The sequence below is a fragment of the Pinus tabuliformis genome, chromosome J, assembly GCF_031772625.1.
Source record: "Pinus tabuliformis cultivar Carrire ecotype Pingquan chromosome J, CPIR1, whole genome shotgun sequence".
Classification (NCBI taxonomy): Eukaryota; Viridiplantae; Streptophyta; class Pinopsida; order Pinales; family Pinaceae; genus Pinus; species Pinus tabuliformis.
Window position 1 is genome coordinate 936,672,787 of NC_142295.1, and position 18,783 is coordinate 936,691,569.

The window sequence follows — 18,783 nt, forward strand, 5'->3', positions numbered from 1 at the left end:
TGCTTCCATTGACAACAAACCTACACAATGGAATACATTTATTTGTCATTAGTGGGGTACTTCCGAATTGTGTCTGAAAGTGTCTCACTGTGGTACGCCATTGGATGCCCATGCAAAGTAAGAACTAGAGCAATAGCATAGTCGGAGGCATCTATCTCAATCTCAAATGGTTGTTGCAAGTTTGGTAATGTGAGTAGTAGTGCAGAACAACGGCAATTCTTCAACTTGGAGAACACCTTTTGTTGCATTTCCAACCAAAAAAACTTTTCTTTCACTCCGCCCTTGGTGACTTGAATTAAAGGCCAAGTGATATGAGAGAACCCCAACATGAACCTATGGTAGAAATTGGCAAGACCTAAAAAGCTGCGGAGCTCTGTTAGAGTGGTTGGGGCTAGCCAATCCCGAATGACTTGTATCTTGGATGGGTCCACATGTACACCCTTCTCATCAATGATGTATCCCAGATATTGAACCTATGTCAGGCCAAAGGTGCATTTCTCCAAGTTAGCATGCAACTTGTGTTGTTGCAGGGTTTGAAGGACATGTCGAATATGGTGGAGGTTCTCTTCCCAACTCTGCCTAAATATCATGATGTCATCTAAATACACTACCACAAATGCATTGATGAAGGGTGGAAATATGTCATCCATCAATCTCATGAAGGTTGCAGGGGTGTTCATCAATCTGAATGGCTTGGCCAACCATTCGAAAAGGCCCTCCTTGGATTTGAAGGCAGACTTCCACACTTCGGAGGGTTTGATAGGAACTTGGTGATAACCTGACTTCAAGTAAATATTGCTAAAATGTTTGGCCCCTTTGAGCTAGCCTGGAAGGTCATCAATCTGTGGGATTGGGTACCTATTCTGGACAGTGATCTTGTTCAGCACCTAATAGTCAATACAAAGACTCCAATTCCCATCCTTCTTTTGTACCAATACATTCAAGCTCCCACAAGGTGACGAGCTTGGCCTAATGTGCCCTTTCTGCAATAGTTCCTAAATCTTCCTCTTGATCTCATCATTCTCTAGAATAGACTGTCGATAGATCGATCCATTGAGCAGCGGCGCACCCGAGGTTAGATCGATGGAGTGCTTGACCTGAAAGTGCAAAGGTAACCCTGTGGGTGAGGCAAAAATATCCCTGTACTTCTCCATGACCTTGTCTATCTATTGTTGTTGTGTAGAGGAGCCATGCCTAGAAGTCATGGCCACAACCTTCTTCTTTCCCTGGGGGTGAATCATAAGGATACCAATTTCCTGGTTTGGGAAGTGATCTTACTACATTGCTTTGAAGTGATCAAAGAGATGGTGGTAGGTGGGGCTACCTCTGGTATCCTTTAGAACTTATTAGACAAAGTAATAATCACAGAGCAAGGTCTAGACTGATATACAACATCTCGCTTCCACAAGTATGGTTTTCCTAACAATACATCACAAACTTCAAGAGGAGAAACATCACACAGTACCTCATTCATGAGGGGCTTGATGCTGTAGGGAAGGTGAACTGCTGGCTGATGTGAATATCCTGTCCTTGGTGAAGCCACCCGATGGTGTACAGTTGTGGATGTGTTGTAGTATTTAAGCCAAGCCACTCCACGACCTTTGCTGAAATGAGGTTCTTTTGGCTCCCGCTATCGACAATGAACTGTAGCAGAGAATCCTTCATCCACATCTGTCAGTGGAAGAGGCGTTCCCCCTCCTCTGGATCTTCAGGCTCAATCTTCTAGATCTTGGTTATGGCCATGGTGGCACTAGGCTCCACATTAATGATCTACTTCCCTTTTTCAGTTCCCTTATCGGGTTCTGATTCAAAGTCAGAACCTATGTCTGATTCGGAAGTCTTCAACTCAGCCACCATTGACTTCTTGGCCTGAAATTCACTTGTATTGTGAGTGGAGCTCTTATGGAACTCACACCATTTTCTTGTGTCCTTATTCATCTTCATGATGTTTTTCTTTCCTTGGGGCTTCGATGGGATGTCCTTGGTAGCCCCTCCTTGGCTTGGTCCTATGTTTGGTGGTTTGGGGGTGCCTTTTTATTGCTTTGGATCTGTAGATCCAAGGTCTTGCTTCTTCTGTTTAAACCTCTGCTCAATCTTCACAACGTAACGATACGCCGTGCCAAGCGAAGAAATGTCCAAGAACTCCATCTCATCCTGGATGTACTTGTGTAGATAGCCGCGGTACTTGAGAAACAAATGTTGCTCAATATCCTTGATACCTAGCTTCGTGCAAGGGGTATGAAAAATATTTGTGAACTCTGGCACATCTTGGTCCCTTCGCTATCATACCATGGTCCACTTTACGTATTTGCCTTCATAGCTCCCAGCAAGGTAATATTTTTCCTTGATGGCATCTCAGAAATAATTCCAAGTGGGTGTAGCTGAAAATAGTGAGGGTTCACTCTTGTCCTTTTGTTCATAGTAGGTTTCCCAATAGTTCTTGACATGTATGGAAGCTTTGAGAAGTGCAAAAGTAATCTTTTCCCGATTGGAAAAGTCATGAACTAAAAAATATCCTTCCAATAGATTTAACCATTTATCTACAACATCTGCATCTATCAGGTCTTCAAATATGGGAATATCAAAGTTGACTTGTACCTTAAAAGGAGTGGTGCATCAAGAGTGGCTGCTAGATGAAGATGCATCACCTGTGGGTAGCTGTTAAAGGATCTGGGCCAACATATCCATCATGATTCATTGAGTCCCTCTGTCACTCGAGGGCTTCCTCAAGCAACATTTTGAAAGGATCTCCAGCCCCCTCATCTTTATTTTCTTCTGCCATGGGAGGTCGTCGGGTTTTGTGAGGCTAATCTTGTAATGGTTCAACCAGATCAAGCCATGACTCCTTATACCCTGACCTCGTTGGGGACATGCAAAGAAAAAAATAGAAAGAGCAGACCACTCTGATAACACTGATCTGAAAACAACATACATATATAATCATAAACACAGAGATCCAACATAAAAACACTTTATTTCATTAATAGAAAAATATTGAACTATGCTTACAAACAGAATGGACATAAGATAGCTTGGGTAATGGTAGCTTATCTCTGAGAAGAGATGTAGTGGCTACATGCCTCCGAACTGTGTTACAATGAGGCTTAAGGGCCTATCTATTATTGGAAAACATGAGAAAATCCTAAACAACCAAAATCCTAACCCCAAGAGATGTAACACCAAGAGTTTGTGGGCCCCGTTGGGGTTAGTTGGTGTTGGGTGAAACTATGTTCATTTAATTCTGTCATAGTACTTGCCCAACTATTTAATTTTTCAATCTGACGTCCGTAGACTTACGAGACACATGCACTATATATGTAGGACTGAAGTGGAACTAATCTAATCTAAATTACTGAAATCAAATTAATCTAGGAAGGCATTGAAACATTAACTATGAAAGTAGGAAATTGCATAAAGGAAAAGCAATACAACATGTGAAGAATTGAATGACAAACAACATATGTGAGCTCACAACAATAAAACTATGTCAAATTATATTACAAGAACCAAGTTACAAATCATGAAAGCATAAAAATGAAAAACTAAGAATTCCTTTCCATTATTCATTATTCATTATTAAAATGAAGAGAGAGCACTCTCTTATATACATGAGGAAGATAACCTTCTCATAATTACATATCCAATATTCTCTCAAGCATTCTCAACTAATTTTCCATTTTTACAAGATATGATCCCACAAATCTCTCAAGCATTTTTAACTACTTTCCCGTTATTACAAAATATGATCCCTTTTAATCCCCCACAAATCTCTCACATATCTTGGATAAGATATGCCAACCAAATCCTGCATGCTTTTCTCCTAATTATCTCCTTAATATGGTGGAGGAGATATGGATAAGATATGCCAACCAAATCCTCCATGATTTTCTCCTTAGGAATTGGATAAGATATGCCTCCATGATTTTCTCCTTAGGAAAAGGCTTGCATAATTATCTCCTTGATATGGTGGAGAAGATATTAATTCTTCACATATTTCCTACACATCACAAAACTCACATATTCTTGAGATATATATAAAAATATGTACATTTTCTAATAATTAATCATAAATTCACTTATAATACAAAAATGAATAAAATGGAAAATAAGAAGGTGAAACCCAAATGTATATATGAAAATGATATGATAAAAGGTTAATGGGATGATGAAATGTAAGGAATAGTGAAGAAAAAGGTGGATGTCCCAACATCCTCCCCAACTGAACTTGTTGCATGTCCTCATGCAACCATGCATGGGTCTCTTTAAGAACATTTGGCATCTTGAACTTTGGCTTTACATGATGATATCTTTTAATAATGAATGTTTCCAGGATATGTGAAAGACATGAGTAACAATTTACATTTTCTTATGGTTGGTTCTTGTGTGACAACCATGAATACAAAGAATGTTGGTTCTTGTGTTAACAACATTCATTTCATTTTTTGTTCTCTTTTCTTCAATAATAATGTAAGCACTCACTCGAAATCATAATGTGCATAAGAAAGCCTTTTTGTAATATTAATGAAACATGCCAATATTGCGTATGAAGCAAAGTGCAACAAAGCATCATTGGAAAATAAATGTTGGTGAATGGTAAATGGAGTGATAGTGGTGAAGAAATGGATCATGGAAGTGAATATGTAGTGAATGTAGTTCTCCCCCCCTCAACTAAATTGGTTGCATGTCCTCATGCAACCTGACATGGCTCATGAAAGGAAATGTAGCATGGTGAGGGAATTTTCTAAAATATTCAAGTTAGCATATAAGGAATTGCATGATTAAAGATTAGAAAACAACATACCTCTACTTACCCAATAATGATGAATTATGCAATAGGAATGTAACTGTTGCTGCTGCTAGATCAGGAAAATGTGACTGATGTTGTTGTAACTGGATCCTGGGAAATGAAGGAATCTGAACTGTTGATGTTGAATCATGGAAAAGATAAATGCTGAAAGTGTCACTGTGGTACTCTCATAGATCAGAATGCATACTGTTGCAACTGCTGAGGGAGTCGTGAAAAAGTGTATAGTCTTCACCCACTACAAACCCGATGGTACAATTCTAAACATGCGAATGAATGTGTCGATGTCGAGCATGAATAGAAATCATTGGATTACTGGCCATTTATGTATGTCGTTAACCAATGCGAGGCAACTCACCATTGATGTCAATGAGTGCCAAGGTACCGGAGTACATCTTGTGAAGTGTGAATGGATGTGTCGAGGTCGAGCCACTTGCAAGATCTGAAGATCAAGGGACATTGATGTATTCCCACGATTGCTAGCAAGAGAGCTTGCCATTAAGGCATGAAAGCCTCTAGGTACTCAAAAGGAACTCTAGTCTATTTCCCAGATAAGGTGCTGATGTCGATGGGGCAAGACTTGTTGAAAGGTGGGCCTTAAGGAATCCCACATCAGTCAACGCGAGTTTGTACAAAAATATTTGGTAGGACTATAAATGGAAAGAACCCACGGACAAGCAGTGTGGATCAGCATGGCTAGGAAATCAAGGCAATGTAATCATGGAAAGGGAATGAGTTATATTTAGAAGGCAAACTAGAAGGTAAAAATAAACTAGAAAGGATAAAGGGATGTATGCGATTCAGAAAAATAGGCGTGCATGAAGTCGTGAAAGATAAGGAAATGGAATATGGGCTGCAACACAAGGATGGTCTAGGCGTTTGGAAGGAAAAAGGGAAGTAATCATGATGCAAAAGGATTTTTATGTAGTGGAAAATGTCATGATATGTGCAGTGAAGAATTAGTTCCTTCAAGCGTCCAATGATGCATGTTTCATAGTGATTTCGAAAAATCACTTTTGCATTAGATTGTCTTCAACTTTTAGCACCATTCCTGCATAAAAATTGTCACCTTTATGTGCCATCTCCATCGATCATTCCTGTATCAAGTGACTCAAAAACAAATTAGCTCATTTTCAAGAATTTATAAAATGTCCATTTTTTAATTATTTTTCGAAATAACTCTAATTGTGGATGAAAAAGGTGTCGCATCATAATGTTGAGCTTTCTTCATAAGCTTCTCATTGTCCTACACATAACACCAATCTCATTTCACTTGTTAGTATATGCATCCTAACTTTTGCCCACAAATTCACAAAAAAAACTCCAACATACTTTTATTTCCCCCCAACTAGAAATATTGCATGTCCCCATGCAATGTACTCATTGATTGTGCAATACTTTTTCAAAATGTTTTGGCTTTTGTATCTTTTTGGGGAAGTAGTTGGTGTTAGGAATGAGGGCAAAATTTATTTATTTTTTTTTATTTATTTTTTTTTTATTTTTAATTTTTTAATTTTTTTTATTTTATATATATACATACATTTTTTCCACTGGAAAAATCCGTAATATTTCATTATAAATATGAAAGATTACATATGTAGATGCTTTGAAGCATATGCCAACTGTTCTGTACATTTTCACAAAAAATTTGCATGTCTGTGCTGTATATCTGTCTGTTACATTTTCAAAAATTGTGCAAAATTGGTGCCATTTTTGGCAATCCTCAATCTATTTCAAATTATATCATGTTGTGCAGTCCAATCCTCATAAAATTGTTTTGTTATGTCGCCTGTTGACCCGCAGTAGGATATGTCGGGTCTATATATGGCCGATGGTAGTATTTCTGCTCCTGCTGATCCAAAAATTCAGTGATTTCCCATAACCCATTCTCCATCACCGCGGCCTCCTTGGAAAGCTTGTCAGCAGTCTGGTTATGTTCTCTGTATATATGAGAGATGTGAAAAAAGTTAAAAGCATCCTTTAGTATAAATACTTCATCAAGCAATACATTTAGAGTGTGTGAGTGACATGTGGTATCTCTATTGACCCAGTTAATAACAATCTGAGAATCGCCAAATATGTTGATGCTGGTGCATTGGTGACTGAGTGCAAAATGTAACAGATGTCGGAGAGAAATGAGCTCAGAATAATTGTTTGTGCCAGCCCCCAATCCTACTTTGATATGAAAGAAGTGCCTCGAGGATATGTGTAAAATGATACCCCCTCCGCAGCCATTTTCGTTTGCAGCCCCGTCGAAATATGCCCATGGCGAGCCCATGTCGATATTGGGAGGAGGGGTCGGCCGTCGCTGTTTTGTGGGAGGAGGATTTGGTAATTCGTTGTATGCTGAGATGATGCCAGCTTCTACGAGAGGCCACCTAGCCTCCCATCCATCAAATATCATTCTATTTCTGGACTTCCAAATAGACCAGTTAACAATGATAGGGAGGTTTACAATTTTCGAGCCACTGTGTTTGTTCCCCCAATCTATCCAAGCGCTGATAAGGTCTGTACCAGACCAGTCTCCCGAGTACTGTATGTGAAATTTGATATTATGCCATATTTGTATAACAATGGGGCATCTTAGGAATAAGTGTTCAGTGGTTTCTGTGTCAGCTTTGCACAGCACACAACGCGAGGGTCCCGATACTGCCCTACGCTTGAGGTATTCATCAGTGGGAATGCGATTGCGGAGGACACACCAAGAAAATAATTTGGATCTGGGCGATGCAGTTAACTTCCATATCTGGTGCCACCATCTGTCTAGCACTTCCGGCTTTCTGTGGTTAATGATGAGTTTATATCCTTCACGAGGAGAGTAAATCCCACTATCAGCAATCTGCCAGATGAGTTCATCTGGCCCTTCCACAATTCTGATATGGGATTCAGAGAGGGCATCGCAATATTCTTTCCAGGGTTCGTGCCATCTGATCAGGATATCTAATTGAGTGCCAGATTTCCAAGCCTGGTGTAGTATGTCAGAGCCCTCAGGATCAGCAATCTGTGCAAGCACCCTGATGCCACGGGAGTTTAGGAGGGCAATCAGATCTGGTGGGAGCCTGTGTCTGCCTCCGCATCTGCTCCATGGGTCCATACCTATGCGAGCTCTGTTTCCACTTCTGATGCGCCACACGATCTTGCTTCTGAGAAGGGGGAGGGAGTGTAGGAGGGCTTTCCATATGGAAGAGATGCCCGTTCTGTTCCAGTTTGGAAGTCTAGCCCAATCGATGATGTCGAGAGGCCAGATGTACTTATGGTATGCTATGTCAGTCCATAGACTGTGGGAAGTCAGCAGTGCCCAACCCATCTTTGCAGCAAGAGCTTTTGCAAAGGATGCCAGGTCCTTTAATCCCCATCCCCCCCATTTCTTGGGGAGAGCAATCTTGCTCCAGGAGATCCAAGCAAAGGTGCGCTTCTCTTCCTTTCCAGCCCACAAGTATCTATTGCTTAGTCTCTGAATCTTTGAGAGGATGTTTCGGGGGATCCATGCTAATGCCATCCAAAATACAGGGGTCGCTTCCAGCACTGATTTGATCAGAGTTAACCTTCCCGCTCTGGAGAGGTATCTGAAGTACCAACATGATATTTTCTTTTCAATCTTGGTGACAAGCCACACCCAGTCAGCAATTTTTTGATTTGTAGGCTTTAGCCAATATCCAAGGTATTTAAGACCTCGATCCAGAGGCTGAGTGATAAATGGAAAAGCCTGCATAGCCGAAAATGATTCAGCTACAGAAGTAACTACCAAAGTGATGGAGGACTTCTCCTGATTTACCACCATTCCCATGGCATGAGAAAATAGTTTAAGGATTCTGTTGAAGGATGAGGTGTCCCGGATACTTCCATCAAGGAGAATAAGGACATCGTCCACGAACAGAAGGTGTGTTAGAAAACATGCTTCTGAGATCTTTAAGCCTCGGATAGTTCCTTCCCTTTTTGCAGAAATGATGAGTCGACTGAGCACTTCTGTTACCAATAGGAATAAGAGGGGGGAAAGGGGGCATCCCTGACGGAGTCCCCTCTCTGAGTGGAAGAAATGGGATGCAGCGCCGTTAATCAGAATACTATAAGTTGGTGAAGTAATGCATGCCATAATCCAAGTGATAAGCTGATGCGGGAAGCCCAGATGGATGAGAATCATCTTGATGTAAAGCCAGCTGACTCTATCAAAAGCCTTAGAGAGATCAATTTTGAGAAGAATGCTCTTGAGGTGCTTAGTCCAAATAGAGTGAATGGCTTCCTGTGCAGAGCCAATGGCTTCATGAATCTGCCTGTTTTCCAAGAAAGCGAATTGCTGTGGAGCGATGTGTTTGGATAAAATGGGTCTGATCCTATTTGCAATGATCTTGGATATGATCTTATAGAGAACATTGCATAGCGAAATGGGACGAAAATCAGCGAAGGATGATGGAGAGTCTGATTTAGGTATGAGAGAAATGAAGGTGGTATTAATAGCATGATAGATCTGACCAGAGGTTCTGCTCTCTTCCACCACCTTCAAGATGTCTTCTCCAATGATGTCATAAAAGGCCAGATAGAATTCAATGGTCCATCCATCGGGGCCAGGACTCTTTTCCTTCTGAAACCATTTTATGGTGTTCTCCAATTCGATCATGGTGACCGGTGCATTAAGATCCTCCAAGTCTTCATTGTTAACAAACCTCGGGAAATGGGATGCTACGCGGATGATCTCAGCAAGGTTGGTTCCCTCAGGGCATTTGAAGATACCCTTGAAATAGGAAGTGCCTAGACTGGAGAGCTTGTTGAAGGAGTCTGCCAGACCCCCATCAGGATAGGGTAGGTTCCAAATGGTATTTGCCACTCTCCTCCCATTTGCAAAATTATGAAAAAATCTGGATTTTTCATCCCCTGCCTTGAGCCAAGTAGCTCTACTTCTCAACCTGATCGATTCCTCTCTGAGCTTGAGTATACTGTTCTTCTGCTTCTCTAGTTCGACCAGCCTGTGTTTGCTTTCCACAGAGATAAAGCCCAGGTTTTGTTCATCCAGCAGAGCGTGAATGTCTGCTTCTATCGAGGTGAGCAGTTCATCTTCCTTGGCTTTTTTCATCTTTGCCCATTCAATCACAATATGTTTAAGTTCCGTCAGATTTTTGACAAAACCCCTAGCCAAAGAGGGTTCCCTGCTAATAGGGTGTGCTGCCCAAAAGTCCGTGACCAGTTTAGAGAAACCAGGGTCCTGCAACCATAGATGGTTGAATTTGAAAGGGGCTTTTGGTTTAGGGTGAGGACCCATAATTTCCATCAGAATGGGAGAGTGATCCGAAATTCCCCCAGTACTCACCCACTGCTTATAATGATGGAGATGGCGAAGCAGTGGTCCTTTGATCAAAAAACGATCAAGTCTACGAGCCAAAGCTGCTGGCCCGATCCTTCGATTTCTCCATGTGGGAAGAGGGTGATTCATGGGGATGTCGATGAGATCATGTTGATCGAGCAGGTTCCTCATGAAGTCTGATATGGGGTCTGCTAGTGCTGATGAGCCCCATGATTCACCATATCCCAAGGAGAAATTTAGGTCTCCTCCAATGATCAGGTTTTCCTCTTGCATCAATGATCGATCAAGGAGGGTGCACCAAAATCCTTCTCTCTGCTGACAGGGTCCATAGATGTTGATGATACGCAGTGACAGCCCAAGGTCTTTGGAAAAAATGTCAGCACCCAAATATCCTGGCCCTCCCCATGAAGAGTCCAGTCTGATGGAGTAAGGATTGAGTCCAATGGCCATTCCACCCGAACGGCCCATAGCATCCAGCCCAATGTACTGCCACTTTGGCGCAATCGATTTTAGGGCAAGAGATATAGATTCTGCAGAACCCAAAGTCTCTTGAAGGAAAATGATGTCTGGTAATTCAACCTGAAAAAGTCGTTTTAGGGCTAGTTTTTTGGGGGAGCTAGCTAAACCCCTGTAGTTAAAGGATAGGCACTTCATGGGGGACCCCGCTGTAGGGGGTTTGTAGCTCTAAGGGCCCCGACAATGGTGGATTGACGTCCCGAAGCAACTTCAGCCCCAGCACGCCGAATGGCTTTGTTCAAATTTGATTTTCGTCCCCTGGATGAGGTGTGACCAGGATCAGGGGGAATAATGCTTAGCCCCGAGGTACCATCAGAGACAGATTGAGAGGGTCGGGGCCGGAGAGAATAATGGTGAGGCGGATTTGATTCAGGGAGAGGCACTATAGGGCGAGATGGGGACGAGGAATGATCAAGGGTAAGGGAAGGAGGGATTGTAGCAGAAGTAGGAGGGGGCGGCGGGATAGAGCACTGAGCCTTTGATACAGAGATAGAATTAATGCAATCAGATGATAGGGAAAGAGTATGAGATGAAGGAGATAGATCAGTACCCGATTTCTGTATTGCTGCAGCTGCTGCCCTTGTTCTAGTCATGGGAGGAGTGGATGTGCCCTCAGTAGTAGACGGAGGATGATGAAGCGCTCCATGTGGAGTTGATGTAACCATCTGAGGCGGGGAGATCTGAGGCGCAGTTCTTCGAGGAACAATAGGAGTATATTTAGGAGGGCTGTTCTCGCGTTTATTGAGAGGGCAATCCTTATAGAGATGCCCTACCTGGTGACACCGGTTGCACCGAAATGGAACACCCTCATAATCCAGTATCTGAATGCGCTTGTGCCTTCCCCATTGCAGGGTGATGTCCTCCTCTAATCCTTCCCTGGTGTCAAGATGTACCAGGATGCGCGCCATGGTTCTTCTCCGAGTATCTACATAAGAGTGATCGTGATCCAAGTATGTCCCCAGAGCGTTTCCAATTTTGATGAAGGCCTCCTCATTCCAATATTGCCGGGGGAGTCCAGGTATCCTTACCCACAGAGGTCCAGCAGCGATCTGCTCCCTTTCAGGATCAAATAAAGGGGTCCATCGCTTCAAGAGTACGGGAGCTGTCTCAATGTGCCAATAGTTCTCAAGTACAATGTTCGTATGATCTTCCTTAGCGAATTGGAGGGTGAACCATCCCCGGGGGAGTACCTCAACCTCAGCGAGCTGAGGGAGAAGGGAGCCCCAGATTTCCTTAACCCATCGAAGCAAGCGGTCCGCCGAGAATGTGCGTCCTCGCACGTGACCCACCAAGACGGTGCAAGCGAGCGCCATAGTTTCCTCGAAACTTGTCGAATTCCCGAAAGTGACTGTGGTTTCCTTCCTGATAGCCCTAACGCATCTTGCCTTCTGCTTCTTTGTTCTCGGGGCGGATGGATGATCTGAAAGAGGGTTGAATTGCCCGCCGAGGAAGGCCCTGGAGCAAATGAATTTACCACGGGAGTACCGAAACATCCTGAGGGCTTGGGCCCTTTTGACGCGGAGGGGGTAGCCGGGTTCGACTGCGGGGGCACATGAACCCTAGGTTCCGAGAGCGAGGAAGGTAAAACAATCGGTGTGGGAGGGATATCTTCGAGAGTCAGAGCCTCGGGGTATGAAGATGCAAGCAAGAATGCGGTCCCGGGAGATAACGGCGGAGCCTCGAGATCCCGATCCGGCGAGGCAATAGACATCAGGTTAACCCTAGTCAGAAGGTCATTTGCAGGATTAGTTGCGAAAACCGAAGATGTGAAAATGGGTTCGGTGAACACTGACTGTCCAGATAGCGGATCCTCGGAATAGTCCACGAGGTCCGTTACCGGAAAGTCCTCCATGCCGTCCGAGTTCATAACTGCTCCCGTCGCCGTCGTGCTGTCGCCTGTTCCAAAAAAAACCCCTTAACGCCCGACAGAACGACCGTTCCCTGTGGTCCTGCGGCCGTGCTGAGATGTCTTCAACCGAAACCGTCGCGGTCTTCTGCGGAGCGCGGTTTCAGAGCCATTTTCCTCCCTGGATCATATATATACATACATACATACATACATATATATATATATATATATATATATATATATATATATATATATATATATATATATATATATATATATATATATATATATATATATTAATAAATAACAAATTAAAAAAAACAAAAGTTTTTTTTTTTTTTAATTTATTATTTATGTCGATATAAACGAGTTATCTTCCAAAGAAAATTATGACATGTTTTTATTTACAATTCGTACCATGGATAGGCAAGAGGATCAACACGTGGAAAGGGGATCCAGAGCCATAACAGTCTCAGTCAAAATATTGCCAATCAATTCTCATGGATATGTAACACAAACCAAAGGATACATTCTAATTATAATGATGTCGTAGGAAAGCATATAGAGATGCATACAAGTCAAAGAAATAACCTCTCGCTATTTTGCATTGCGCTAGATATTTCGATGGAGGCAGCATCCACCATTACAATTCGCATATCCACTGCTCCCCAGTCGTTGATTTCTGCACTCATAACGGCCAATCTCCCAGCTACCCACTCTTGAGATGTCGGGTTCGAAACCCGATCCCATCATCTTCAAGAAGAATGGGAGCGCTGACGATCTCTGTGTCGGCGGAGAGCAGCAGCTCATCAAAGAAGGCAGTGCCCAATTCAAATTATGTGGTTCCGTTGGACATCCCGCCTGCCTCGTCGTGCATCACGCGCCCATTGGCTGAGATCTTGAGGGATTTGAACAAGAGGGTCCCGGACAAGGTCATCAAGAATGATGTCGCCATCGAAGCTAATTACATTCCCGTGTCACAATTCGAGGATCCGATGGAGAGGCATATCGGGAGTCGCCAGGAACTATATCCCTGGATGATAATCAATTTGAAGATCCCGTGCAAGTGGCAGAGGCAATGGCATTCGGAGGAGCATGTGCTAGATTTGGCCTTGGCTTGTATCTATACCGTGAAGATGGAGAGTAATATCTACATGGCGTGAGCAGCAGCAATGGGACCGGGCCAGCAAGGCTACAACAGGGGGCATTGATATATTATTGCGCAATGCAAACAAAAGTAGGGAAGACCCTGCTATCAGTGCAGCTCAATCAAAATAGCAGTATATTCAGTGGAAAAAAAGGCTACAACTCATCACTCTTGGTTTGGGAGGCCTTGGTACTGTGAGTGCTTATATTCCAGAGGTTGCGGCTAGCTTTGGTGCTGGACTTCTTGGTTCGCTTGCTTACATCAGTGTGAATTCATATGGGGTGAAGGGTGTTTAGGGGACTGTCAGAGGAGCTCTCAGGCAACCACGGCTACTGGTACCAGTGGTCTTAGTGATGATGTATAACCGTTCGAATGGGATATTAGTACCGAACTTTGGGTTCATTCACCTTGATCGGATCCCAGTGCTCGTGGGATTTTTCACATATAAAATAGCAACCTTTGTGCAAGCAATGCAAGACGTTCTTCCTACATTTTTGTTTATGGACAAAATAACCTGCAATCCCCAAGTCTCAGTCCCAAGGCATATGTATGAGAACGCTATGACAAAAATTGTTTTAAATGTGTAGGTGCAGTGATTGAATTACAAAAAAAAACAATTTTATTTTATTTTTTATTTTATTTATTTATTTATTTTTTAATTTAATGAATAAATAAAGTTTAGAAAGAAACTAAACTTTCTCTTAGTGTTTTTTTAACAAATGGACATAATGATTTGCATATTGAAATATGCAAAACATGAATTTATTCTTGAAATTAGTCTAAATCATCCCTATTTTCTGATCCTCGAGATCGTACAAAGACGCAGGAGGAGAGCATACTTATTCTAGGTAAAAGCAAAACTGAAAATGAAAGCAAAAACTAAAACTGAAAGCCTACCTACTCTATACTAATTAGAATTTACAAATTAGTTACGTGTAGTTAAACTTCCAATGAAGCCATTCGCGTAGCAGTGACAACAATAGATTCAGTAGCAAGTTTTCTAATGAAAAATGAAAATATTCGAAAGTGAATGAGTCTAGTGGTTGTATCTGTAAATCAACTAAATAAAAATAAAAATATGAATCTAATCTAGTACTTACCTGGAACCATTGTTCGATAAAGCTTTGATAAGCACAGTTTCTCTCACTCAGATCATGTTGTAACTCCTGTTCTTCTTCTCCGATCTGCTGCTCTTCTTCCTCGCTCTCCTGTTCGAATGATTGTTCGCCATTAGATACGCAGGATTCTTCAATGTTAAATATTCATTTATTTCTTGGGGAGTAGTTGAACCTTTAATTCTTGTCAAGATCTCCTCTTCCAAGGAAGAAGAGATCCCGACTTCTGCTAGGATCTGAATGAGTAGTTCCAAGCTAAAACTCATTATTAAATCATGTTGAAAAAAACCAAAAAAATCAGCACACTAAAACAAAAGGACCACAAAAATAATCTTGAATTCAATACTCAATTAAACCCTCTTACAAGGACTTCTCATTAATTGAGTAATCGAATGCTTCAATTACAACCATGAACCATGAATTCATCAAACACTCTTCACAGTTGTGAAAATCAAACACACCTGCAGAAAATGAAATTCACACTTGCATAAATGTAAACACACCCTACATGCCCTGATCCATAAGAGGTCGATCCCATTACGGTATCTCGAATGCGATGCATAGGCTGTTCCCCACGTCTTACCGCCTTAACACCTCGGAGTTAGGAACATGTCTAAACACACTTGCAGAAAAATCAAACTAAACTTCAATCCATCGTGCCTCCCCGGCAACGGCACCAAAATGTTGGGTGAAACTATGTTCGTTTAATTTTGTTGTAGTACTTGCCAAACTATTTAATTTGTCAATCCGAGGTCTGTAGACTTACGAGACACATGCACTATATATGCAGGACTGAAGTGGAACTAATCTAATCTAAATTACTGAAATCAAATTAATCTAGGAAGGCATTGAAACATTAACTATGAAAGCAGGAAATTGCATAAAGGAAAAGCAATACAACATGTGAAGAATTGAATGACAAACAACATATGTGAGCTCACAACAATAAAACTATGTCAAATTATATTACAAGAACCAAGTTACAAATCATGAAAGCATACAAATGAAAAACTAAGAATTCCTTTCCATTATTCATTATTCATTATTAAAATGAACAGAGAGCACTCTCTTATATACATGAGGAAGATAACCTTCCCATAATTACATATCCAATATTCTCTCAAGCATTCTCAACTAATTTCCCATTTTTACAAGATATGATCCCACAAATCTCTCAAGCATTTTTAACTACTTCCCTGTTATTACAAAATATGATCCCTTTGAATCCCCCACAAATCTCTCACATATCTTGGATAAGATATGCCAACCAAATCCTCCATGATTTTCTCCTAATTATCTCCTTAATATGGTGGAGGAGATATGGATAAGATATGCCAACCAAATCCTCCATGATTTTCTCCTTAGGAATTGGATAAGATATGCCTCCATGATTTTCTCCTTAGGAATTGGATAAGATATGCCTCCATGATTTTCTCCTTAGGAAAAGGCTTGCATAATTATCTCCTTGATATGGTGGAGGAGATATTAATTCTTCACATATTTCCTACACATCACAAAACTCACATATTCTTGAGATATATATAAAAATATGTACATTTTCTAATAATTAATCATAAATTCACTTATAATACAAAAATGAATAAAATGGAAAATAAGGAGGTGAAACCCAAATGTATGTATGAAAATGATATGATAAAAGGTTAATGGGATGATGAAATGTAAGGAATAGTGAAGAAAAAGGTGGATGAAAATATGACATTTATGAGTCCCAACAGTTGGGCAGCCAAATTCCTGGGGTCGTAACTTGCTCATATTATGTCCAGGTGGCGTGTATGATACCTTGTTGGAAAGGTCTCGCCGAGTACTACAGTTTTTCCACTTGCCCCTTCCCATAGCCACAGACTTGCTACAGACCCCAAAAAATTCTGTTTAGGGGGTCAAAACTGCTCCAGAAGTTCAGGACCCAAAAAACTACTAAACATAGTAAATGCTTAAATGAACAAGGAAACAGATGAAACTAATTGGGGGGTCTAGGTGGAATAGGCGGGTGGCCACAAAAATGCATCTGGATCAAATGTGCTCATCAATAAAAATCCCAAACATCATCAATACATCCATGCAGTCACATATCACGGGAAGAACGTCTCAGACCAAAAATAGATCATCCCATGCAAATATCTCGAAGGGTGCCCAGTGAAAAATCAATGTGTATGAAGTTGCACAATCATGGATTGACTCAAGTTCTATACACCATCCATACACACACACACACACACATATATATTAATGAGTGTTCAAATGGAAAATCGATTCTTCAATCAATTGTTGGTTTCTAGGTCAAGTTCAACAATATCTCTTCACAACTTCTTGAAATTCAATCGGAGTGTCCAAGGATTTACATTTCCTCTTTCCAAAAACTCTTCAATAGCTTCACAATATATATTTTATTTTCCCAACATTAGAAATTGATTCATCATGCCGTGATTCATTATTTTTAACTTCAGAAGCCAAATCCCTCTTACTTTGATCATCAGAGGCTCATTACTTGTCAAGAGTAGACCATCAATATATAAAACCCAAAATCAACATCATACCTTGGACCACTTTTGAACTAGTGGTTTGGATCAACACATCTTCTTGGCTTCACTGATAACTGTCAATGTGGACAAGCTAGTCTTGAGGAGCTTGCTTCATACAATACTTTCTGCAAACATAACACTTTACCAAACCAATATGCTCAGCCTTACATAAATCAATATTGTGAAATTAAATCAACTAATTCAACTCATCAAAATTTAGAAGCCAGATTAGAACTAATATCAAAATCATCAATATCATTGTAAGAAATTCTTTGGACCAAGTGAAAGGTAGAGATCATATCCAAATATCAAGATACAACATCCTTTTATTTACCAAGCACTATCTAATCAAACTTTATCAATCCATACTCATGATCATAGTATGAATAATTTATGTTGCTAAATATGAATGGATACTTGTAAGTTTCATTCAGATAAGTTTCATCCATTCATAGTGAGATTGTTTCATACTTCAACCACTGTTTCAAAGCTAATGATGTCAACACAAAATATCTATTGGATACCAACATAAGTCACTAAAACTTACTATGCCCATATATCATTGTTATCAAGGAAAACCATCAGTCGTCATATCAAATCATTAGCCATTATGGTAAATCCAAAATTTGTTATCACAGTGAGATCTATAGCCCAAAACATATCTCAAAATCAATTCAAAGTTCTAAATCATTATCAAGAATTGTGTCACAACTCCAAACACTTCTTATCTATATCAATCAACCAAATCCAGTCAAACCCTTGCAATTCTTATCAAATACTATCATACATAAGCCTGAACGGTTAAATCATAGTGACATATTGATATGCATATATCAGTCCCCTAAAAACACAAGTTTAGTCAACATATTAACATTATAATAATTCAAACATTCAGACTTCCCTTCTAATAGAGCTCTGTTGACTTCTCCATGTCTATAGGACTGACATCCTTGAGGTGAATTTCTGATTTCATGCAAAAAGCTTCACTTTTGTGTCCTATAGGCATAACCGCACTCATAGGCCTTCCTCTATGCAGTTGAGAGGCTATATTCGCATCTTTAGGCTTACTTAAATGTCAATGAGTCTTAGATTAAGGAAAAATTTCTCTTCGTACACCAAAACATTGGTGCAGACCCACAATATCATATATTTGTCTAATCATGTCCATAAATCATAGTTCAACAATAAATAATCTTCTATACATATAATGCAAATGATAATAGGAGTAAGGATCTTATGGATATATTATCCCTCTGAATGGGAAGCCATTTCAGTCATCTTCATTCAAGTCATCAACCTGTCTATAATGTCATGCATCAACAAATTCGTTAGATCATAAAGTCAGATGATATCACATTTTATCATGGTCATGTCATGTAGCATAAACTAATTCACCATTTCATTATGTCATCAATATTTTATCAAGGGTTAGTGTCAAATAGCTAATAGGTGTATATGTCAAGAATAATGATCACAACATCACTTCTTTATCACTGATCCAGGTGGCTCCAGACAC

The 18,783-nt window shown here is 40.6% G+C and overlaps 1 pseudogene; it reads left to right on the plus strand.

The window, feature by feature from the left end:
- Window positions 1-13,229: 13,229 nt before the first annotated feature.
- Window positions 13,230-18,783, plus strand: part of LOC149229852 (protein CONSERVED ONLY IN THE GREEN LINEAGE 160, chloroplastic pseudogene) — a 116,237-nt pseudogene continuing 110,683 nt past the window's right edge.